The 26,191-nt window shown below is 44.8% G+C and overlaps 1 pseudogene; it reads right to left on the bottom strand.

The window, feature by feature from the left end:
* Positions 1–26,191, bottom strand: part of LOC134444430 (netrin receptor UNC5D-like) — a 78,312-nt pseudogene that overhangs the window by 37,033 nt on the left and 15,088 nt on the right.

The following is a 26,191-nucleotide window of genomic DNA, read 5'->3' on the forward strand; positions in this document are numbered from 1 at the left end:
TATCTTAACAATACAGTGTATTTGAGTCTTTTATTTTTTTACATTACGACTTGGAATTATGGGTTATGGGTTATGATGAACTGATTGAACATGTTACGTAGCCTGCGTAACGTGCGTGCATACAGGAAGAACTTTGGTGCAACGTGCAAGACGTCACATCACGTTAGACATAGAAGAAATCTGATCATATTATCTAAACTTTAACAATGTGTTGGCGACGATGGATAACAAAAAGAAGCACCGGAGCGGATTTCAAAAAAGGAAATGGAAAGAGGAGCTGCTGGAAGAACTGAAAAAACTTCCGAAAATAAACTCCTTTCAAAGAGCCGCAGAGGGAAAGGTGGACGTTGTTCCTGCTAGCTACAGTGAAGATTGCGACCAAGAAGAGAACTATGGACAGAGGGGGGCCGTGAAAGTATCTAGCCCCCTTGTTGTGCTAGAAGCAGGGGGTCTCTGACAGTGACAGCTCGTTTACAGAAGATGACAACCTGGCCGGCTCAACACCGACGAGGGAGCACCCAACTGATATGGGACATTTCCACGACAGCCTTGATGCAGACGTGAAAAGGGGAAAGGACAAGCAAAACAATGTTAGCACGCCACATATCCAGCTTGCTAGCCGCGGTGCGTGTGTTGAACTGTGGATTTAAGTCAAGTGGAATAATTGCGAGAAGCCCTGAGATCAAGACAGCGTTTTATGGTAAGGTAAGGACATTTGGTTATTAATTTTGCCGGCCGTGGCATAATGAGTTGGGTTTATTTTGCCTGGTGCGATTGTTGTCACAAGCCTGAAGTTGTCACAAGCCCGTTTTGAAGTGTGTTTGGCTAAATGTTATTGCGCTATGTAGATGGACTCGGATGTTGTAACATTCCTTTTTCAAATTTCGTGCGCTTTAAATCTGTACCTGTGCTCGTCATGTTCTGCTTTTACATGTCTTCATGAAGACTTTGGAAAATCTCCATATATGGCATTTCAATGCAGATATGCCAAAACGACAGAGGAGTAGGCTACTGCACATTCGTTGAAGGAAGGGGTGGTGCTTGAAAAGATATCGGTTATAGTTATGCATTTGCGTGAATGTTTCACATACATTTTAGACACAAGGTTGCAGCTAGTGTCAATGTATTTGAATGATTAGTACTATGCCTAGCAATGACTGCATATCTATCTGAAAGACTAACAATTAGTCTCTTGAGTTTCATTTTGGCAACATAGGAGGACTATAGTTTTAGTGGGTTCCTGGATTGGTCTGTCGCGCGTCTGTGTGGTCACTTTGCAGGTGTAAAGTGAACGTTTTAAATGCACTCAAATACACTGAGGTTTGGCTCGTCTGATTTTTTCTGGGTTTTATGATTACTGCCTACGTCTGCCGTCACCTAGGCCTACGTGTTTTCGTGGATGTGTAGCGGTATACCACATGTGTTTTCATGGACATGCATGGTGTGCCGTCAGCATGTTTTTGTTTATGTGGTGATGCGCTGTCATCAAATTTCCGTTCAAGGTGCGCTGTCACCATTTTTCTGTGTGTGATGTGTGATCAATACTACTAAGAAGTGCATAATTTTATGTTCCTTTATGTGACCTTTATCACGTGTTGTACTTTATATGGGGCCCTCACAGATAATGTTGCTTACGGGCCTATTGCTGTGTCGTTACGCCACTGACCACAACAATGTATGTCATAAAAAAGCTGCTTCCCAGAGATGCGGCTATGCGCTGCATGTGTCAGCCCCGCGCTTGCCAACTGGCTGTAGCCAGGCTGTGCCCTCCTAGTGACGCAACACTTTCAGCCTCGCAACTAGTCAGGTCAAGAGCAATGCAAGTGTTTTCCGAAAATACGGGAACTCCTCCCACTTTGTCGGTAAGCAAACAACCATACGGTAACTAAGCCGGGTCAACCATGCCAATTTTTGACATGTTAATCGTTATGCTCTTGGTCAGACCAAGTCTCGAAGAGATTTGAACGTCGATGATAATCAGGCTAACTGGCTTGCTTCAGATCGCTCAATCGTGGAGCAGGAGCAGAGTGGAGAAGAGTGGTGCAGAGTGGTGTGCACTGTGCAATGAGACCTTCCTCCTCCTGTATTGTATTGGAGGAGACCCACCTGGTATGGGCAGAGACCGTCTGTATACGAGACGGAACACTCAAAAAACCTTCCAAAAGAATGCACGAGAGCATTTGGCTATGCGAACATGGCGTTTGCCGGCGTCCCTCCCACCTGCCCGGTACCCAGAGCCAATTGCTTGCTGAGCTGCGCGGTCACTTATCCAATCATCTCGCCGTCTCGACGCAATCTTTATGTCGTGAAATTCCGCGCATGACTTATCTGAAATAAAATCCCAAATAGTCAGTCTGAAAGGGTAGCCAAGATGGCTGCCGAGTGAAAGGACTTAAACTAAATTGACTTTGGTATGGGTGGATGGATGGGGTAAATGGTTTGATAAATGAATGGATAGATGAAGGTGGAGGGGTCTTCAAGTCTTCAAACCAACACCAGGCTAGCTGGAAAGGTAAACAGGCTGGAGCGAAAGGGGGGCCAGGGCAAAACGTCAAAGGGCAAGGCTATCGCAAAAACGGTAGACAAGCCCCTGGACATGCCCCTGGTGGCCAGCAGAGTTATAGGTCAGAGTTTCATCCAAAGGGCCCTCGAGGGGGGCCGGACTCCAGACAGGCCAACGCTAACCAAGCTAAGCAAGATAGCCAGTTAGTCGAAATGAGAGCTTGAATGGCCAAAATGGAGAGGATGATGAAGGACTTGCAGCATCAGATGAAAGTCATGAAAGGCAAGGACTCGTCGGCATGACTAGGCCGGGATCCCTCCCCACTGCCACCGCGAGTTTACCTCGTGGGGTGGGGAGATCGTCCCTTGCAGTCAGACGGCGATAGGGCCACGCAGCCCCCTCCGGTGGTGAAACCGGATCCTCAGGATGCACCTCTCACACAGTTTCTAGGAGACTTGGTACGGAAAGGTAACGCCAAGCGTATCTACACCCCTGTGGTTGTAGAAGGTGACGTTTCCCTCCAAGCTCTCCTGGATACTGGGTCTGAGATCCCTGATGTGTTCCGAGATCTTCTCCAGAGTGGCGGCCGCACGGCGCAAGCAGGGAAAGCCCATTAGAACTCAGAACTGTGACGTTAACTTAGTTAGCTTCACTCAGACTTCTCTACAAGTCTTCTGTTGTCCAGTCTTGCACTTTAAATGTCTGTATGAGCACTGTCTATGTCCATACTGTCTTATGTCCATGTATGAGTACTGTCTATTTCTATACTGTCTATGTCCTTACCTAGATTAGTCTATGTCTGCATGGGAAAGCAAGAAATGTAATTTCAAATTCTTTGTATGACCAGTGCATGTAAAGAAATTGACAATAAAACCAACTTGACTTGACTTGTCTTGACTTGGAACTATGTCAATGGCACAATGGGAACTGAGGTCAGTGGAATTAGCCTAAAGCCCATCGATTGTTGTAAGGGGAGTTTCCAGCCGAGAAACTCCCTGATAGTCGTGTAGTTTGAGCCCACCTCAACTCTTACTTCCATGGCAGGCTCTGGGTGGAGGGGATGAGGGTCAGGCAAAGGAAGGAGGAATGGGGAGAAGGGAGCTGTACATGTAGGGCACCATGCTACATACTGTGTGAGTGGGGAAACACCTGGGATGGATGGATGAGATGGTAATTGGATAGATGAGCAGATGTACAGGTGGATGGAGGGGATGACGGAGGAGGGAAGAGCGGGGGTGTGTTTTGGTGGTGCATAATTATGCGATGGATGATATCTGTTATAATAACTACCAGGTAACTTTCACTGCTATTTATGTAACAGAACATATTGGCACATAGGATTTGTTTGCTTCCCAAACCCTTCCCAAAAATATGTATCCTCACCCGGTCTGTGAGAAAGTCTATGTGATACGCCCAGGATTGTGTCCAGAGGAAGACATCCATCCCACATCAAAAGGGAAACCAATCTGGAATTGCCGCTGTCCGCATCGCCTGCAAGTTTCATCATTCGTCTTTCTTTCGTTATTTTACACTTAGCGCCAAAGCAACTTATAAGCGTCCTCAAAGCAACTGTTACATTACAGAGTATGGGGTACCGTGGAGGAATGTAAGATCAGCTGCCTTGCTCAAGGACACTTCAGTCATGGATGGTAGGCTATAAGCAATCTACTGATTCCAAGACAGACTACCAGACCATAAGGCCACGGCTGTGTGATATGTGCAATATGTGCCCATCGGCGTCGTTAGAGCATTTTTACCGGGGCACGTGCCCTGGTGTGGACCTGCGGTGCCAGCCTATAATGGGCACTGATTTTTTAATTAATTAATTTATTTATATCTTTATTTTTTATTATTTAAATCTGGATCATCTGTTAATATACAGAATACATGTTTGCATTATTTTTTTTTTTTTTAAATACGCCTATAGCCTACTACACTTAAGTTAGAATGTAAGTCTGACACCGACGCAGCAGCCTGATCAGAATGCACTTGCCACCATGGCCACTCGCACTCGGAGCATGTAGCCGGAATTGCCTGCTAATACAGACATGCAGGAGTTTTTCATACTATCTTTAAGAAACACGACAGGCTTACTAGTTCTCCTAGTGAAGACACACTAAAACATTGATTATAATATAACCTAGTTATTTTTGGCACCCTGAAGAAATTGACTATTTGAATTACGTGGTGAGTTACATGGTGCCCCCCCTCATTGGCCGACCGCTGCAATGAAATGTGACGAATAGGACTAAAGAGTTAGCCTGGTGAACCAGCGCCACCCGCTGGACGCCAAAATGTTTTGTCTACAGGTGGGTCTGGCCTCGCATAATGATTCAATGAAGCCAGAATGCCAGGAATCTGGCAAGCCAATTACAACGCAAAGATGTGTTTTGAATCAAAGCGGGCAGGGTTTTGAGGGAAGGTTGTTCTCATCAACAATCTTCGGATGTATTATGCATCGAGGCCAGACTAAATTAGACATCCACATTTAGTCTGGTTTATCAGGCTACTAAAGAGTCGTTCTTCTTGATAAGGAGAGATTTGGGCAGCACATCTTTTTGAACCGAACCTTACCTGCAACACAGCGACCATTCACTCCGGCCGGTGTGAAGTGAAGTAGCCTAAACAGTAAGCGTCATTTTTTGTTATCATCTGTAAACTAAGCATAGCAATCAAATGTGTAGAACATGTTTCATCTAATAACGCGAAGGGGCGTCTCTGAAGTGGTGTTAGCCTATGTGGTCAATAAGTAGCTAGCTAAGCTGGACCTGTTGATCGGAGAAAGATCACAAATGTCGGCTTCACCAACTATTTGCCATGTTGTGCTGTTTCTCAATTCTGTACGTTCGTGTTTTCAGGGGGTGATGATCCCGTGATGGACTACCCCAACTTGTCTTGTCAGCTTTGCTAGCTATCGGCATATATTTTGACATCTTGACAAAGTTGCCTGCAACCAATGGCCCCGCTGTTATAGCCCAGGCTATAGCGCACTATAACGGAATACAACACTCGTAGAAATCAGTTTTGTAGGCTATGCTGTTGCTTTTAAAAATAGCCCAGCGCATGCTTGAATGAGCCGTCGTCCAGGCAAGTTGGAGGCTGGCTGACTTAATGCAGCCCAAGCACACGTTAGTCTCAGAGTTGAAAATTAACGATTCTGAAATGATTCTCATTCTGGTGTTTGCTGCTCGAGTGGTCTTACAGACAAAAGCATGATGACATCCTACAGGTGGTTACTTTTAAGACAGAAACATAATGCCGTGAACATAGCCAACTATTCGATTGAATGCATCTATTACACATAGCCTACGCAATGCCCATGTGTGATACTCTGGCTCCCCCTCTTGACGTGAACATGCACCGGCACACACAGACACGCGCACACGCCATACACACACACACACACCAATTGATCATTCATAGCTTGCATATACAGAATAGAAGAATGTCCAGTTTTTATTATCAGTATGGATTACAGTTATACAGTTATGTTCACAAGTGGGCCAATTCAATATACAGATATACAGTTAAGTTAACAGTAGGCCAATTCAATTCAGTTTGGTTCAGGTAGATATTGAATGATGCAGAAAATAAGAATATAACAATGTATTTATGATGCTGTTTAATAATAAATAAGTGCTATAAAATATTTTCTTGTGTGCTTGCATAAATTATCTCTGCCCATTCTTTTTTAAAAATAATTGCCCAAAATTTTTTCAGCGAGCGCGCAAAGCGCGCTCGCATTTCTTTTTGGTGCCCTTTTGTGCCCCTGTATAGTGTTGAGGCTGCTGACGCCCCTGTATGTGACTCTGAATAGGTTACACTCACAACTATAGGGTGCCACACATGAAACAAGCTGCAGAAAGGAACATTTTCTAAAAGGAAAATGTCTAGACACTTGGATCTTTTTCAGACTTCAATGCCCAAGCTTTCTATCTATGGTTTACTGAATAGTGTCTGTGCTTTTGTTTAGCTCTGACAGCTACTATATGTCCTTGCTTTTTCTGTGTTTAATCACGGTTCTTTTAGCTTAGTCATGTCTTCCTTTTGATTCTCTTTGAGTAAAACATCTGCTTAATGTAAAGTAGTGGGTGCTTTCAAGTGTGTGTGTGTGTGTGTGTGTGTGTGTGTGTGTGTGTGTGTGTGTGTGTGTGTGTGTGTGTGTGTGTGTGTGTGTGTGTGTGTGTGTGTGTGTGTGTAAGGGTGGGTGAATGGATGGAGCGAGGGAGAGAGTGAAGATGAGGTGATGGGAAGGATAGAGATAGCCAGAGGGTGTGAGCTTGAGGCACACATTTTCCACCTGCTATCCTATTTGGAATTGGTATGGAGTATGTAGAAATCCCCTGCAGTGGCCCTGCCGTGGCCAATCGGTAGGGTACTCGTCTGCCATGCGGCCGACCCGGGTCTGATTCCCAACCCAGGTCCTCTGCCTTCCCCTCCCCATCTCTCTCGAGCCCGATCTCACGCCTTTCGTAAAGTCTTCACGAAAAAAATAGAGTAATTTTTGTGGTGCATTCATGTTATTGCCCGCCTTTCGTAAAGTCTTCACAAAAATAATAGATTAATTTTCACGCTGCCAGTCACATCAATGAAAAAGAAATCAGTGAAGGAGAAATCACAAGCGTTGAGATATGATATGGTGAGATGCATGCATCTTTTTTGCATTAAAATCCTAATTAGCGGCATACTTTGCCATAAAGTTTGCTTCATGAAAGGAAGCGAATAAAAGAGAGTCTTGAGCATAAACAGGGCATCTAAGAAGCAAAAACAGCCCATTTTCCATGTCACTAAATTTAAGAAGCTGTAATATATGCAGCCGTAATTGCCAAACTGTAAATGCAGATCAGAGATGTAATTCTGTAATTGCGACACATACCGTATAGAACCCAGTGAGCCAATTAAGGCAACTGCTATTTATTACGTGTCACAAACGGATACACTTTTTATTGCTCTGTGCCACCCTCATGCATTACCATCTTCTTTCCTCCACAGCACACATTTCCAAATTGATAGAATATTCACTTCATCAATTCTAAAGTAAGTAAGTAAAGTAACTTTCCATAAAATCTCTGTTCACATAAAGCATGTCACATTTTATTGGCTGGAGGATGTGGGCAAGGTGCCCGTCACAGGCGGCGCCTGTTACAGCAAGAGTGGAGTGATGCCCTCAACCTTCAAATTGCCACACTTAAAGTTGGCATCACAATATTTCATGCCTTAGGTGAGCTCTGGGACGCGAGCGGCCGGGTGGATGCGCGAGCAGACGGGTTGAGAGAGACAGCGGCAGTGGCAAGGAAGAGATGGAAGTGATCCTCCATGCCACATCCTAAGTTACTGTGTGTGTGTGTGTGTGTGAGAGAGAGAGAGAGAGAGAGAGAGAGAGAGAGAGAGATTGTGGGCGTGTGTGTGTGTGTGTGTGTGCGCGTGCGTGGCACTGCGTGCGTGCGTGTGTCCACCCGCCCACCAGTCGCCATTATTGAGATAACGGTGAAGCACCTTGCATTTTTCAAGCCCATCTCTTTTGGCTGAGCTCATTTATGTTGACAAAGAACTTGAGGTGAGATTCTTGTCTTCTCCAGTTCTCCTCCTCCCCCCTCCCTCTCCTATTCCCCTCTTTCCTCTTCCTCTCTTTCCTCTCCTCTCTTTCTCGGGAATCTCTGCTCTTTCTTTTCATGCCCGCTGAGCATTCAAGGAGACCGGGGCTCCCAAGTCGACACCGCAACGCTCTTCCATTTCAAGACTGAATCATTTATAACCAAGTGGCTGCCCACAGCCAAATGGCCCCTGGAAATGGCCAAATGAGGAAAAAAAGGCAAAAGAGAGACAAAAAATGGCTACGAAAAAAAGAAAAGAAAGAAGAAAAGAAATGGTAAACTGTACGGGGCTAATAAGGCAAGGAGGGAAAAGTACCACGTGACTGGGGTCGGGGTCTGAGAAAGAGGCCCCATATGTACGTATTGTTAGTCCCTGAGCGTTGCAGTCTCGATAACGGCTACCACCTCAACAGCATGCATCCGTAATGCTCCCCACCCGCTGTGTGCTCCTGTGTTTGTGTATGTGCATGTTGATGTGTGTGTTTGTCTGTGTGTGTGTGTTGACGTGTGTGTGTGTGCATCTTACCTCGGCCAAGGGCACTCCCTCTGGGGGCCGGCAGTGGAGCACGATCATGCCCTTGATTGGCATCTCCTTTCCCTGAGGGTCCTGCTCAAAGTTCTTGCGCAGGTCTGTGTGGGAAGATGAAGAACAAGTAGGCTGTCAGAGAAGGCAAGCTGAGGTCGGCCATCATGGCAGGCCCGCCCACGGGGGGGGGGCAACTGGGTATGTTGAGACAGGGGCCCCAGAATTGGATTCCCATTACATTGTATGTATTGGGTAGGGGGGACTTTCAGATGACTTTGTCCTGGGCCCAGCCAAAGCTGTCAGCGGCCCTGATCATGGCTACGGCTAAGACTGAGGCCAATGGCGGGTCAGGACTGGGCTAGGCTACTACTGTATATGCTATGCTAAGCTTTTTACTTGAAAGGATGGCTGGCAGGTAGAGTTGTGTGTGTGTTTATGTCAGGGATAGTTTCCACATTTGCATCTCTGTGCGCCTGTGTGTGCATACTTGTCCGGGAGTTTGTTGTTGAGTGTCTATGTGTGTGCACATCTTTGTGTCTGAGTGTGTGTGAGAGAAAGAGAGAGGGAGAGAGAGAGAGAGAGTGACAGTGACAGTGAGAGCGAGTGTCCGTGTGCGTGTGAGTGCGTGTGCATGCGTGCGTGAGTGCGTGCCCCTTTCCTTACCCCTCGGCTTTGATTGAGCAACCTTGTCAGAACAAGGAGGGAGGAGAGGGCCAGCTCCAGAGGGGAGAGGAGGAGTGGACATGAGGGGATTGGAGGACAACGAATGAGGGAGGTGGCGAGGTGAAGGAGACAGAGGAGGATGAGAGGTAGTGGCAGCTCCAGAGGGGAGTGGAGGAGTTGACAGGATTGACGGAGGACGAGGGAGGATGAGAAAGAGGAGATTTGAGGAGGGGAGGAGAAGGAGGATGAGGAAGAGAAGGAGAGTGATGAGTTGGGGAGGAGAGGGAGAATGATGAGATGAGGGTGGGGAGGAGTAGGAGAAGAGGAGAGGACAGGGAGAAGGACAAGGTAGGACAGGGAGGATGGGAGAGGAGAGGAGAGCAGAGGTGGGGTGAGGCGAGGAGATGGAGAGGAGAGGAGATGGAGGGCAAGGGAGAGGAGAGTAGAGGTGGGGTGAGGCGAGGTGAGGAGAGGCGAGGAGATGGAGAGGAGGGGAGGGGAGGCGAGGTGAGGTGAGGTGAGGTGAGGTGAGGCGATGGAGAGGAGATGGAGGGCAAGGGAGAGGAGTGGGAGGAAAAGAAGTGGGAGATGAGCGAGGGTCAAGGTCGAATAGTGGTGGTGCTGGTAGTGAAAGCCAAGGCATCGCGTGCCATCTGCTTTGCTTACACATGTCAGCGCTTGATGGCAACAAGTCAACTTAAATAAATTCATTACTTGAATTTCCCCCCACAGATGTGCATGCGCCTCAAGGGCTCAGCACATGCCACTGTACTGCACTGACTGACTAAAATGGACTGTACTGGATTGACTCAAACCACAGTGTAAGCGAATGAACAAGCCATTGTGCAAACACTCCAGGAGGGGACTTCCTAAGCCACCCCGGGCCCTAGTCTAGGGATGACTGACACACTTAGAAAAAAAAAACCATCAAGGTCCATCGAACATGTTGACTCATTTAGAACACAGTGTCCTATGCAGGGCCGCTGACAGCTTGGAGGGAAAACGTGGCAGGGAATTTTACTGTCTGACCTGGGATTGACAGCTCTGCATCTGTTCTAGGCTGCAGTCTGTTTGCAAATGTTCCATTACAATATGATGGTCAGTTTTATTGTCTGTGAATAATAAGTAATATTTTTATTATGGAAAAAATAATGTTTATTATATAAGAACTGACTGCTGGTGCCCTTTGGGGACAGGAATGTACACAAGTCAAGTCAAGTCAAGTCAAGTCAAGTTTATTGTCAATTTCTTTACATGCACTGGTCATACAAAGAATTTGAAATTGCGTTTCTTGCTCTCCCATGCAGACATAGACTAATCTAGGTAAGGACATAGACAGTATAGACATAGACAGTACTCATACATGGACATAGACAGTATGGACGTAGACATTGCTCATACAGACATTTAAAGTGCAAGACTGGACAACAGAAGACTTGTAGAGAACATACATTAAGAGGAGGTATTTTGTTGTTCTTTTTTCTAAAAGTCCTTTATAGCGTTCTGACATAGTAATAGTAGCATTTGAAGAAATAAATAATTAAAAAAAAAGGTTTTTATTAAATACACCAGCAGCAGTATGTGTGTGTGTGTGTTTGTATGTGTTTTGTGTGCGTGTGTGCGTGTGTGCGTGTGTGTGTGTGTGTGTGTGTGTGTGTGTGTGTTTAGTGCAGGTAGAAAGTGCGGTGTGCGTCTGTGTGTGTGTACCTGTGTATGTGTGTGTGTGTGTGTGTGTGTGTGTGTATGTGTGTGAGTATGAGTTGTGTGTCAGTGTGTGTATGTTTGGGTTTAGTGCAGAAAGTGCAGTGTGCTTGTGTGTGTGTGTGTGTGTGTGTGTGTGTGTGTGTGTGTGTGTGTGTGTGTGTTGTTTATGTATGTGTGTGTGTGTGTGTGTGTGTGTGTGTGTGTGTGTGTGTGTGTGTGCATGTGTATGTTTTGAGTTAGTGCAGGTTGAAAGTTCAGTCACAGATGTAGTAGTGCAGGTGGAATGTTCAGTCGCAGATATGGTGGTGGGGATGAGGGGGGGAGCGTTGTCAGTGGCCTGGCTGGCTAGAGGCTGACAGTGAAGGGAGAGTGGGTTGAGTGTTCAGTATCTTGATTGCTTGATGCATCGTGCTGCTTGCAAGCCTGGTGGTACGGGAACGGAGGCGCCTGTACCTCTTTCCAGAGGGCAGGAGGCTGAACAGTTTGTGTGCAGGGTGGCTTGTGTCTTTGATGATCATCAGTGCTTTTCGGGTGAGGCGTGCGGTGTAAATGTCCTGCAGGGAGGGGAGTGGTACTCCAATGATCTTCTTCGCTGTGTTCACAACACGCTGGAGTGTCTTCCTGTTTTTCTCCGTGCAGCTTCCTCCCCACACTGTGATGCAGCTGGACACGACGCTCTCTATGGTTCCTCTGTAGAATGTTGTCATGATGGAGGGTGTAGCACTTGCCTTCTTTAGTTTGCGCAAGAAGTAGAGACGCTGATGGGCCTTCTTCGCCAGTGATGTAGTGTTGGTGGTCCAAGAGAGGTCGTCGCTGATGTGCACTCCAAGGAACTTGGTGCTGCTCACTCTCTCCACAGCATCACCGTCGATGGTCAGTGGTGGCAGTTGTTTTTGGACCCTCTGAAAGTTGACAACAATCTCCTTGGTCTTGTTGACATTCAGCAGGAGGTTGTTGTCTTTGCACCATCTGGCCAGCAGGTCTACTTCTTCTCTGTAGTGGGTCTCATCGCCCTTAGTGATGAGGCCCACCAGTGTTGTATCATCCGCAAACTTCACTAGATGGTTAGTGCTGTGGGTCGTTGTGCAGTCATGTGTCAGCAGCGTGAACAGCAGGGGGCTGAGAACACAACCTTGCGGAGCCCCCGTGCTCAGGGTCAGGGTGCTTGAGGTGTTATTCCCTACCCGTACTGCTTGTGGTCTCTGCATCAGGAAGTCCAGCAGCCAGTTGCAGAGGGAGGTGCTGAAACCTAGTTTGTCCAGTTTTCTGATGAGTTGTTGTGGTATTATGGTATTGAATGCTGAGCTGAAGTCAATGAACAGCATTCTCACATATGAGTCTTTATTGTCCAAGTGGGTGAGGGCTGGATGGAGGGCAGAGCAGATTGCATCCTCCGTGGATCGCTTGGCTCGGTATGCGAACTGGTAGGGGTCCAGGGTGGGGGGTAGGGTGGCTTTGATGTGTGACAGGACTAGCCGTTCGAAGCACTTCATGATTATGGGCGTCAGTGCTACAGGACGGTAGTCATTGAAGCATGATGGTGATGATTTCTTCGGCACGGGTATGATGGTAGCAGCTTTGAAAAGTGATGGGATGACTGCTTGCTCCAGAGAGATGTTAAAGATGTCTGTGAAGACATCCTTCAGCTCTTCTGCACAATCCTTCAACACTCGGCCAGGTATGTTGTCTGGGCCAGCTGCTTTGCGTGGGTTGATGGTGGCCAGTGTCCTCTTCACACTGGCAGAGGACAGGTACAGGGGTTGATCATGGGGGGGAGGGGGAGTTTTCTGTGGATGAGTGTCATTTTGTGCTTCAAAACGGGCAAAGAAACTGTTCAGGTCGTTTAGCAGAGAGGTGTTGTTGTCACAGCTTCGTGGTGCGGGCTTATAGTCCGTGATGGCCTGTATGCCCTGCCACAGGCTCTGTGCATCTCTGCTGTCTTTGAAGTGTGTTGTTATTTTGTCCGAGTATTCCTTTTTTGCTTTCCTGATGCCCTGGGACACAACTGGCTAGTCTCACAAATCATTCCAAATCCTAATGAAACACATGCCCTTGACAAAAACTAATTTGAAAGTAATGTCAAATTAATCATTTATCACAATGCATCCGGCAACAGAATTAGACTTCGCTGCACAGCATATATTTAGCAAACAAGATGAAAAACACTAAATAACACAAAATGAATTGAAACTAAATTAAATTCAATGAGAAAACATTTGTATCCATAGTGACTTACAAACAGAGGATATAAAAAAGCTACACTAAAATAACTTTTCGAGGACAAGACAGTGCACAGAGGCATACAAAAAATACCCATCAAGGTCCATCGAACATGCTCACTCATATAGAACACAGTGCTCTATGCACTTCGGGCAACAAAACAATTCAGCCTAAGGCCTTTATAGTGAGTTATGTAGTGAACGAGTAAACAGCTCAAACGCGGCCATGGAGAGGAGAACGCTTACAGGCAATGTGGCCATCGGCTGGACTGCTCTTATGGTACAGTAAGTCTTACTTTATATTTAGCAGACATTTCGTATCCAAAGGGACTTACAAACACAGGACAGAAACAAGCTAAAATAGAGAGGGAGCACAGTGAACAGGCACATAAGGCAAACAGGCAAAAAAAACAACAACACACACACACACACACAGACACAGACACAGACACACACACACACACACACACACACACACACACACACACACACACACACACACACACACACACACACACACACACACACACACACACACACACACACACACACACACACACACACACACACACACACACACACACACACACACACACACACGTTAAAGTACCCATTACTTCATTTTCACTCAAAGAGAATCAAAAGGAAGACATGACCAAGCTAAAAGAACGGTGGTTAAACACAGAAAAAGCAAGGACGTACTGTATAGAAGCTGTGTCAGAGCTAAACAAAAACACAGACACTATTCAGTAAACCATATAATGCAAAGATACACATAGTATCACACATTGCCTGATTGAAAGCTTGGGCATTGAAGTCTGAAAAAGATCCAAGTGTCTAGACATTTTCCTTTTAGAAAATGTTCCTTTTTGCAGCTTATTTCATGTCTGGCACCCTTTCGTTGTGAGTGCCGTGTAACCTATTCAGAGTCACATATTGCACATATCACACAGCCGTGGCCTTATGGTTTGGTATTCTGTCTTGGAATCAGAAGACTGCTGGTTCAAATCTTATACCATCCATGCCTTAAGTGTCCTTGAGCAAGGCAGCTAATCTTACATTCCTCCAGGGCACCCAATATCTTGTAATGTAACTGTTGCTTTGAAGTCGCTTATAAGTCGCTTTGGAGCTAAGTGTAATATAACATAATATGCGATAAGAAAAAGCATAGAAAGACGAATGAGCAAACTTACAGGCGATGCGGACGGTGGCCTTGCGGCTCTTGGAGGTCCCCAGGTGGCTCCAGGCCACGCAGAGGCACCAGTAGTCCTCGGGGCCGTGGAAGTCCTCCACCTGCTGACGAGTCACGTTGATCACCACCTCCCGTACCCGTCGGCCTGGGACACACAGCACAACACACAGGGACACATAGGCATAAGTCAGTGTCTGTAACCCATCTGCCCAGCACAACCAACCACAGGCTGGCACTGTCAGAAAGTCATTCATTTTTTTTGGTGATGTGCTTTCTAAGTATAACAAAGTTTTTTTTAAAAGTAAAAAATGAAATCTAGCTTCAGCGTCAGTTTCAGCAGGCCATGGTAGTCAAGAGCTTGCTGCCTATAATTTCTCAGGTGCGCTAGATGACAGAAATAACATATGAGTCATCTGCATTGTGACATGACATAAAACATTGTTTTTCTAGGTGTAAGTAAAAATTACTGTATAGGCATGGTGACAGTCAACACAAAGCAGGTTATTCCAGCGTGCAAAAAAAGTTTATTTTTCTTTGAAATGAAATTATATATCCATGGTTTGCATGGTGACATTTAACACATAAAAAAATGTTGTTAGGAATGAAAAAAAAAATTTTCTGAAAAGAAATCATTAGTCATAAAGTGACTAAGTTGCCAGAGAGCTGCTGCTGCTGCAAGCCTTCCACACAAAACATTCGGGTCCAACACACCAGAAGAATTTATTTTTGAACTTCACTGAAAAAGAGGATCATTCTTCGGCCTTTAAAGCTTCTTATGAAGTCTAGTACGAAACTTATCAGAGTTTTAAATTGGTTACTGGCTTAGTCGACCAGTCACAGGCTTTTTCACACTCGCTGTTATTTTTATTTATTTATCTTATCATATTTTATATTTGTCGGAGGGGTGAGTTTGGGGTAGGGGTACTGGTATGGAGTGACAAGTGGGGTTGGGGTTGGGTGATATTAAGTACTTGTGGGTTCACAGGCTCCATGCTTTTCAGGATTAAAGAGACGATGCATGGGGCTTGGAACAATAATAAAAAAGACCAAACTTCAGACAGTTTCATGGCTTTCCACTCGAGAGGTCTTTGCTGCTACATTCACAGGCAGAGCGCTGTAATTCGACATGCCTCTGAGGTGTAAACTGGGAGGTACTTAAGAGGTACGCGTGGGTAAATAAATAAATTAGGCCTACAGTATCTTGGGCACGGCAGGGGCCTGGTCATGGATTAATGTTATTGCTTATAAGGAAATACGGGGCGAAAATCGAACCACATGAATCCATGTCCATATTATTCCATTGAGGGAAACATATGGGATACGCATCAACACGCATGGTGGCACAGACATGTATGCACACATAGCAGTACTACATAGACAATTCAGTGAACTTGAGGATGCAAGCATAAGCTAAGGCAAAATCATGACAAATAACTGCATATCATCTTTCTCTAAAATGAAAATGTGAGCTACATATTAATGAGAGAGGAGAAGGCCTCTATATCCTCTCCTCGAGTTTGCTGTGTTTATGCATGAAGAAAAAAAAAGAGAGAGAAAGAGGACGTGAATCCTTGAGGACTTAAGTGTGTACGGCAGGTGGTGTTGCGCGGTGACAGGCCAGAGCTGTGCTACTTTGTCATCTGTCACCTTTATTTGTTTAGAGGCAGAGCGATGCTGACAATGCCTATTATTCAGAAGCTTCCTGATTCCTTCTATTATCATCTTCTCTCCCCTCCCCTCCCTTTCACTCTCTCTCCCTCTCTCTCACACATACTCCTCTCTCTCTCTCTCTCTCTCTCTCTCTCTCTCTCTCTCTCTCTCTCTCTCTCTCTCTCTCTCTCTCTCTCTCTCTCTCATTCTCATTTCTACTTCTTCTCTGTGTACTTATCTCTGTCACACACACAGGCAAATACACACACAAAAACTCCCCCTCCTCTTTTCCTTTCTGAACAGTCGTCTGCTGCGGCCCGAGATCAGAAAGGCTACGCACACGCACACGCACGCACGCACGCACGCACGCACGCACGCACGCACGCACGCACGCACGCACGCACGCACGCACACACACACACACACACACACACACACACACACACACACACACACACACACACAGTGCACTACACACAAAAAGAAAGGAGTCACAGCAAACACATCTAAGAGCTGGTCTTGAAGAAGAGAAGAGATCAGGAGAGAAAAGGAAAAGGAGAGGGATGGCAAGGGAGGAAAGAGGGTGATGTACGCAGGAGCTGTGAAGTATGTTTTAACGAGAGGACTCATGCCGCTAAGAGTTCTCTCTGAAGCAAGGCAGTGGGAAATCTGCTAGTCAGCTGGGACTGCTACTGCTAACCCCACCTCTTCCTCTCCTCCTACTCCCGCACAGCACAGCACGCTTTTTTTGTGCCACATTTTTTTTGTGGACTTGGAAGTTCTTTGCAGGTCTGTCTTCAAGCAGCATGATATAAAAAGGAGACTGGCAGACCAATGTGGACACCGAGCTCTTTTGAAACAGCTCCTAGACCCTTTTCTTTTTCTTTCCTTTTTCTCATCATATCAGTCAGTGTACTGTGGCATCATGTCACACCACACTTACCACACTGCACTGCTCAGACACACGAAATGGCAGACACCAGACATTTCTCCCAGAAACGGCAGTTGTTGCTGTGCCCATTTGACTGTGTGTCACAAATCAGGAAAAAAAAAAAAACATAACATAAACTCAACACTTTGGAGTGGATGCTTTTGTTTAGGCAGCTGCGGGTATTATTCTAGCAAGCAGGAATGCCAACTATTGACTCTTTTTCAATGATAATTTCCCATTCATGAGCCACAACTAAATAATTTCCCTTCAGACTATACGCAGTGCCATCAAGTCACATGAATGATGCCAAAGTAGAGAGACAAAAGCACAGCTGGTGGTGGGCCAAACTACCAATACGTGCTTCGCTTCAGATGCTTCTCAAACATTAATGTCGACGCCGCCAATATTTGCACAGAATATAAAAGACCAGTGCCATTTCCATTAAATTATGTTCAACTGACTTGCTATTGCCTCTGATTGTCTTTTTCTTCCTCCCATTCTCCCTTCTTCCTCTCATTTCATGCTAGACTGTTTCCAAACAGACCACCATCACTTGTCCACCACTCACTGTGTAGCTGAATTATGAGGGCGAGGGGAAAAAACACTTTCTAACAGGCTGCTGGAACATTGTTCTGAGTATCGAAGTACAGTAAACATGTACTGGTTATATATTCCCAATGAAAAAAAAAGTATGCATGTGTTTGTGTGTGCGCTGTGCATGTGTGCATGTGTGCTTGTTTATTGTGTGTTTGTGCATGTGTGCATGTGTGCTTGTTTATTGTGTGTTTGTGCATGTGTGCAAGCTCTGCCATGCCGCAGTGTGGGTGTATGGGGAGAATGGGGATGAATGACCATTGAAGGTAAGCAAGGAGAACTGGACACGGCATACAAAATTGCTTGCAAAATTCATTTATCTCAGCTGCAGCACACTTTTGAACCTCCACGATTCCCGGCCCCGACCCATGTCATGTCACGCATCAGCTGTAGCCTTGAAGGGTATTGGGGGAAATGCTTTTACTGGATGACTGGTATGCACAAAATTTCAGCTCCCGGTGACAGGTTGCCCAAGACGGATGTCAAAAGCTGCCTTGTTTTGACTAGCTGTGTCCTTTGATAGAGGAGTCAGATTGAGTTGTCAGGCGTGTGGCTGTGGTCTGGCTGTATAGGCTAATGGACAGGGCTGTATGACGGAAGCTACAGCCAAAGAGAGTCATGAAAGCCACCAGCCACCAGCCACCAACCACCAGCGACCACTAAGGCCAAAAATACACCTCTCTCTCTCTCCATCATCGACATTTCCTTCTCCTCTCTGGATCCTGTCTCCATTTCTGCAAGCGTGCTTGTATATCACTGATTCTTGAGAAAGCGGCTAAAACATGTCTCTGCAATAAACTGCCAATTCTGTTGAAAATAAACTACATTTTCATGAACAAAATGAATCCAGGTAAAGACACAGGGGTCTGTTACATAAATGTACAGTCGTTTGAAATATTTACGTGTAATTTTATTACTTTTCATGGCTATAAACCTGCCCACACCCTGTAAAAACAGCTGTCCCAAGGACAGACATCATCATTTCAATTGACTTAAAATGTAAAAATCACTGATATTATTGAATAATATCACCATGATGTGAAAGTCCATATTGAAGTGGTTCTGCAGATATGCACATAGTGCGTGTAAAGCAATATTTGCTACTATTTTCTGATTGCTCAAAGTGTGTCCAGCATATTAGTCACCACCGTCAGATTTTTTTAAAAAGACAATAAAATCAGGTATGCGCAAGGTCATTGTCATTACTTAGGACCCCTTTTCAAACCTTTAGATCTACTGAGTACTTCACCATCACTGAAGCTCCTGTAAGTTTACTAATTTCTCCTCAATTTGATCATTTGTTTGGACACTGGTACTGTCCCAACCATAAACTGTCAACACCGTCGGGGGTTTTAATAGTATTATTGTTACATTAATGTTAATTATATATACTTTTTCAGAAGCGTCATGAAGCCCCTAAGAAACAGAGCGAAAACGAAGTGGCTAATGTGAGCAAAAAATGCACAATATGTAAAAGAGTGTTTTTTTTGTCTCACACCGTCAGATGTCACCACCGTCAGATTTTGTTCCGCTCATCATCTTGTTCCATATTTTACTAAATTGTGCTGGTTAATGAAACATTACCAGACATGTTAGTAATAATTGTGACCCAAACTTGTACTCCAGCCTCCACTGAGGTGCATTTGGAGGGTTTTTTGTCACAAAACCTGACGGTGGTGACATCTGATGTAGTTCACAAAAAAGCATGTGTTTTACATGTTTTTGACAAGTTTTAAGAATATGCTTCCAATAAGTATCTACAATTATGTTGAATTGTAAAAGTAATTCACTTAAATACAGTAAACTTATTTTTTTTACTTCTAATTCTGTCTGACGCTGGTGACAAAACCAAGAAAGAGCCCATTTTATGAAAAATGAAAAACATGGGGAGCTTGGCCAATACATTCACTGCACAGCCACGTTCATCTATGATAATACACCTCTGTATTTTGGATTTGAACAATTTAAAACCTGTTTATGTCACATTTTCAATAATCTAGGCCTACTTCCTAGAGCAGGGGTCCCCAACCTTTCTGGGTTTCAGGGCTACTGAGGGCTACTCGAGGGCTACCAAGGGCTACTCGAGAGCTACTGAGGGCTACTTGTTTGTTCAAAATCCTCGACTGATGTCTTGACATAATTCCCAAATCACACTATGATTGAATGATAATTTGCTTATATGTAATAAAGAAATAATCTCATATTTTAACTAAGAAAAACATTAACTGTGACTAAAATCTTGTAGCCATCACTGTTTACTAACATCCTTGGTGGGCACATCAGAAGCTCCTGGAGGGCTACCTGGCGCCCGCGGGCACCACGTTGGTGACGCCTGTCCTAGAGTATCTAACAAATGAAGAAAAAACACATGCACAAACATACTGTGCACACACAAAAATAAAGTGTTTATGCTAGATGTCATTGACTTGAGAGGGCTATTTATTTTGCTAAATGTAGGTAATAATTAGGTCACTTTCACCACCTTCAGATTACTGTCACCACCGTCAGTTCTTAAGTCACCACCGTAAGAAGGAGTTTTGGACATTTTAAATGAATGTGCTTACAAAATTTTCCTTTGTAGTTGTTGAATTATCAAAGTAATGGCAAATTTAAGCCTACACGAATATTTTTGAAATTACAAACAATTGTTTGATCTATTTAGCCATTAAGTAAGCATTGTCTGACAGCACATATTTTTAAATTAGAACACATGAAGCAGTATTAAAATAGAATGAAAGATAATTTTCAACATTTAAAGGCGTATGTGTGAACCAAAAAACACACACAATCACTTAAAAACTCCAGATACATATGCAACCAAATCAATACACTTTTTATTGCTTTTAATTGTGTCTGACCGTGTTGACAAAAAACAAGGTATGATCGGAGAAAAACCTGATTTCTGAAAAAAATGGAAAATGGGGAGATTGGCCTTGTGCATTTCTGAAAAGCCAAGACCTTTGTCTACGAGGATATACCATATTATTTTGTAATTCACTTTGTTTTTTCTTTCAAGATTACAACCTGTTTTAGCCACTTTCTCAAGAATCAGTGATATTTCACAAGTGTGATTTTATCTTGTATTACTCTTGTTTGCAATACAATCATATTACACTTACAAGTATAATGGTAATGATGGAGATCACATGTTATTCACCAATACAACAAGCATTATTACCTGTATATGTGACTTATAAGCAGTGATGGGAATAAAATAAGCATGCTGCTACTGCGCCTTCTTGAAGAAGCTAATTCAGAATCACTTGGTAGTGGACATCAACCGGAAGTCTCCCCCCTTTTCCTTCGACCTCACAAAGTACAGTAGGTCAGAAATTGAAAGTTCAACGGCTTTAGTTTTTAGAAATGTGAATCATTTGGACTGTGATTAGGCTATATGCTACTAACAGCCAATGTGCTAAATCAATCATGGCCTAAATCCACTATCGGCTGATAATGCTGTGTGGCCATCTGTCCACTATGTGTACATTATGTCAGTGGCCCTACAATGTAACCCTGACTTTTTTGAGTGGAGTGTGTGTGTGTGTGTGTGTGTGTGTGTGTGTGTGTGTGTGTGTGTGTGTGTGTGTGTGTGTGTGTGTGTGTGTGTGTGTGTGTGTGTGTGTGTGTGTGTGTGTGTGTGTGTGATGAGTGTAGGGGTGTCAAAAGGTGTGGGGCATGTGTCTGTGTGTGTGCACACAGCACGTGTATGTCAGTGTCAGTATGTATGTGTGTGTGTGGCATGACTGTAGGGGTGTCAAAAGGTGTGGGGCATGTGTCTGTGTGTGTGCGCACAGCACGTGTATGTCAGTGTGTGGGTGTCAGTATGTATGTGTGTGTGTGTGGCATGACTGTAGGGGTGTTGAAATGTGTGTGCGTCTGTTGGTTGTTTGGTTGGCTAGCTGTGAACATGTTGATGGTGCTGGTGCTGCACCTCCCTTGTCATCTGACAAGTAGATGGGGTGTGGAAACGCTGTTTATCTGCCGCGGTCAGGAATTCTGCTTCCCCGCGGAGAACACAGACCGCCTGAACCTGCCACTCTCCATTTGCTTGTAATCTATATGAACGGGGAAGGGGAGTGGGGAGTATAGGGAGAGCGGTGTGTGTGTGTGTGTGAGAGAGAGAGAGAGAGAATAGTGTGTGTGTGTGTGTGTGTGTGTGTGTGTGTGTGTGTGTGTGTGTGTGTGTGTGAGAGAGAGAGAGAATAGTGTGTGTGTGTGTGTGTGTGTGTGTGTGTGTGTGTGTGTGTGTGTGTGTGTGTGTGTGTGTGTGTGTGTGTGTGTGTGTGTGTGTGTGTGTGTGTGTGTGTGTGTTTGTGTGTGTGTGTGTGTGTGTGTGTGAGTGAGTGAGTGAGTGAGTGAGTGAGTGAGTGAGTGAGTGAGTGAGTGAGTGAGTGAGTGAGTGAGTGAGTGAGTGAGTGAGTGAGTGAGTGAGTGAGTGAGTGAGTGAGTGAGTGAGTGAATGTGTGTGTGTGTGTGAGAGAGAGGGGGGGTCTGTGTGTGTATGTGTGCCTCTGACAAGGAGTGCTTACAGTTGTGTGTGTATGAGAGAGTGAGAGAGTTAGAGGGTGTGTGCTGTGCTGTGCCGTGCCGTGCTGCGGTGTGCTGCGGAGTAGTGTGCCGTGCTGCCGTTTTTTTGTCTGCATGCTGCTCCCCCACGATAACATTCACTGCCACTCCAACTCTAATGATCAAGGATTCCCCCTCCGCTTAGTGGGCATTAGGTTTTAATGAAGTGCACAGAAAACTCTGTGGGCTTCTTTGTGAGCGGCAGCCACAAGCGAAAGAACAAAGAAGAAGAGGAAGAAGAAGAAGAAGAAGAAGAAGAAGAAGAAGAAGAAGAAGAAGAAGAAGAGGAAGAAGAAGAAGAAGAAGAAGAAGAAGAAGAAGAGAGGAGGAGGAAGTGGAGGAAGAAGCAGGGGAAAGGAGGAGGAAGGGGTGAATGAAAAAAGTAGAGAAAGAGAGAGAGAGTAGAAGAGGAGGAGGAGGAGGAGGAGGAGGAGGAGGAAGAGATGCCGAAGAAGGGAAAACTTCAGACCTTAATTTATCAGTGACAGACAATTAGAGAAATAAAAAGCGCATAAGTCAATGTGTGCCCACAGGAGAGAAGAGAGAGAGGAGAAGAGAAGACGGGGTGGCTGGCTGGCAGCACACAGTGCCAGGAGAAAGCCATTTCCCTCCATTGTGTCACGCTTCTTTCTGCAGAAACCAAAGCATGATGAATGGTCTCTTCTTCATACCTCTCTCCAGAGTGATGTAATGAATTTCCTTTCAATATTCAGTGTCCTTGCTTTGCTAGCCTATAGGCCCTCACACTGCACACGCACGCACATCCAACCCCAGCACCACCTGCACAAGCCACCACACCCCATCCATTCATACCACGCACACACACACAAACGAGCAGGTGCGCAAATGCACACACACATACACACACGCAGGCACACGCACGCGCACACACACAAATGGGCAGGCACGCAAATGTCTCTCTCTCTCTCTCTCTCTCTCAAGGTTCACCAGTGATATGAGATGTATATACACTGTGTGCAGAATTATTAGGCAAACATGTTTTTTGACCATTTTGTCTTTTTTATGCATGTTTTCCAACAGCAATCTATATGAACATGAAAACCTATTTGATTTAAGCATTCCAGGTCATGTATATTTGTATAATAAGATGGGGGTGTGGTCGAAGGTGCCCAACACCTTATATCAGGTGTGCATAATTATTAGGCAACTTTGTTTTCTTCTGGGAAAATAGGCCACAAAATAGGTCTTGCAAACTCTGAAATATCTATAAACAATTTTGAAGTGTTTTAGAGGAATGTGGCTGTCTTGAAATTTGCAAGATGTTGGTCACGTTCGCACAGAACTATCAGATGCACCGTTACAAAGTCATCAGTCTCTTAAGAAATGTCACTGCCAAACATTAAGAAGAATTTAACGTGAAACTACAAAAAAAATATTACCCTGCAGTCCTATCATATTCCAGAACAGAAACCAACACAGAGTGTCCAGAAAAACAGGGTATTGAGCGCTCAGAGACATGGCCAAGGTAAGAAGGGATGACACCAGACAACCATTCAACAAGTTAATTAAGTTAAAACGGGGGCAAAAATACCTGGGGACAAAATTTTCAAAGGTTTTATGGACTTGGGAAAGTGACTCTTGACAGACAGGGTGGATGAACCCATGGCTGGATCTTTTAGAGGGAGAAAATTGCATCTTTTACGAAGACAATGGTATTTATGCAGTAATCTGCTGGTATTTGAGTGGAACTCAGCAACTGATCTGAGTGTGCACATTACTGATCTAGCCATAGGCTCATTAACCTGGTCCATTAACGGTCACTTTCACTAGTTCATAAAACTATTGAAAAAACTGTCTAAAGACATTTCTTGACCCAGTCTTGACTTAAGTTACTTGTTGAGTGGTCTTCAGGTTTCAGCCTGCCTTACCTTGGCCATGTCTCTGAGTGCTGAATACAATGTTCTTCTGGACAATTGATGTAGGTTTCAGTTCTGGAATATACCAGCACTGCAGGGTAATAGTTTTGTGGTAGTTTCATCTTCAATTCTTCTCAATCTGGCAGTTACTTTGTGAGCACATGTCATGTGACACTGATGGCTTGTAACGGTGCATTAGATGGATGTGACCAATATTTCAAGACAGCCACACCCCTCTAGAAGACTTCAAAATTGTTTATAGTCTTTACAAAGTTTGTTAGATCTCTTTTGTGGCTCATTTTCCCAGAGAAAAACGAAGTTGCCTAATAATTATGCACACTAATTTTGCCCTGATATAGGGTATTGGGCTCCTTCGATCACACTGTCTCTTATTATACCAATATGCATGACCTGGAATGCTTAAATCCAATAGGTGTCCATGTCCATAAAGGGTGGTGGCGGACAATATGCATAAAATGGACGATATTGTCAAAAAACTTGTTTGCCTAATAATTCTGCACACAGTGTATTACCAACCACATCCACTGCTTCATCTCTTAACCCCCCCACACTCAACCCCCAGGGTCACTGCTGATCAGGTGAGAGGAGCCCTGTGCAGACTCAAACCCAAGGGAGAAGGCCCAAATGGCGTCTGTGCTAGACTGCTGAAGACCTGTGCAGTGGAGTTAGCTGAGCCTCTTCAAACCCTATTCAATAAGAGCCTACAGCTTGGTTAGGTCCCGTCACTGTGGAAGACATCATGCTAAAAAGCCACATCCAAGAACGAAATGATACAGACCTGTTGCTCTCACCTCACGAAAACCATCATGAGAACGTGTGCTGCTGATTAACCATCTCAAGCCACAGGTATATCATACACTGGATCCCATCCAGTTTGCCTATCAGGACAGTGTGGGAGTAGAGGATGCTCTCTTGTATCTTCTACATAGGGTACACTCTCACCTCGACAAAGGAGGCAGTGTGGTGAGGATTATGTTCTTTGATTTTTCCAGTGCCTTTAGCACTATTCAGTCACTTCTGTTAAGAGACAAACTACTGCAAATGGGAGTGGGAACAGGGCTTGTTACCTGGATTACTGACTATCTCACAGAAAGGCCCCAGTTCGTCAGACTGGGTAACTTAACATCAGAGACTGTGATCAGTAGCACTGGAGCTCCACAAGGAACGGTGCTCTCCCCGGTTTTGTTCACCTTGTTCACCACTGACTTTAGTTACAATTCTGTGACCTGCCACATGCAGAAATTCTCAGATGACACTACCATTGTTGGATGTATTAAAGATGGGCAGGAGGAGGAGTACAGGGAACTGGTGGAACTTTGTTAGATGGTGTAGGACCAATCAGTTGCAGCTGAACACCACCAAAACAAAGGAAATGGTGGTTGATTTTCGGCGAACAACCACACCCCTTGTGCCTGTCTCTATTGAAGGGGAGACAGTGGAGACAGTCTGCACCTACAAATACCTGGGGGTACATCTGGATAGTAAACTGATCAGTTAATTCACATGCAGTCTACCTGTACAAGAAAGGACAGAACACAGCTGAAAAGAGGACATTGGGCAGATTGGACTTTACAATGGACAATGACCATCACCCCTTGCACTCAGTCTTTGCCAACCATCAAAGACTATTCAGCCACAGACTCCTCACCATTCCCTGCCAGACTGACAGGCTGTGTAAGTCCTTTGTCCCCAGGGCCATTCAGCTATTTAACTCAATAACTCAGAAGAACACACTGAAAAAGCTTGTTATAGGTGACTGGACTGCATAAATGATAATGAAATAAATCTATTTTTTTGTATGTATGCTACTAGACACCTACATTTCCTTTGGGATTAATGTTAATGAAATGTTACTCTACCTCTAACTCTAACTCTATATGGGTGTGTGTGTGTTGCTGTAGGCTATGTGTGTGTACCTGCATGTGTGAGTGTGTGTTTGCATGTCTGTGTATAAGAAGCAGGAGCAGACGATGTGAGGAGCACCTCATGGGGATCTCTAGTGTGCCCAAGCATGCACAGCAAATGTTAATTCAACACTTGAGGAGTAGCTCTAAAACTGTGAGTGTTGAATTCAACTCCCACAGGGCAGTTTTAAACACTGCAGAATTTAGAGTGTACACTGAGAATTAGGATAGGTCTCAGCGTATGGAA

The sequence above is a fragment of the Engraulis encrasicolus genome, chromosome 3, assembly GCF_034702125.1.
Source record: "Engraulis encrasicolus isolate BLACKSEA-1 chromosome 3, IST_EnEncr_1.0, whole genome shotgun sequence".
Lineage (NCBI taxonomy): Eukaryota > Metazoa > Chordata > Actinopteri > Clupeiformes > Engraulidae > Engraulis > Engraulis encrasicolus.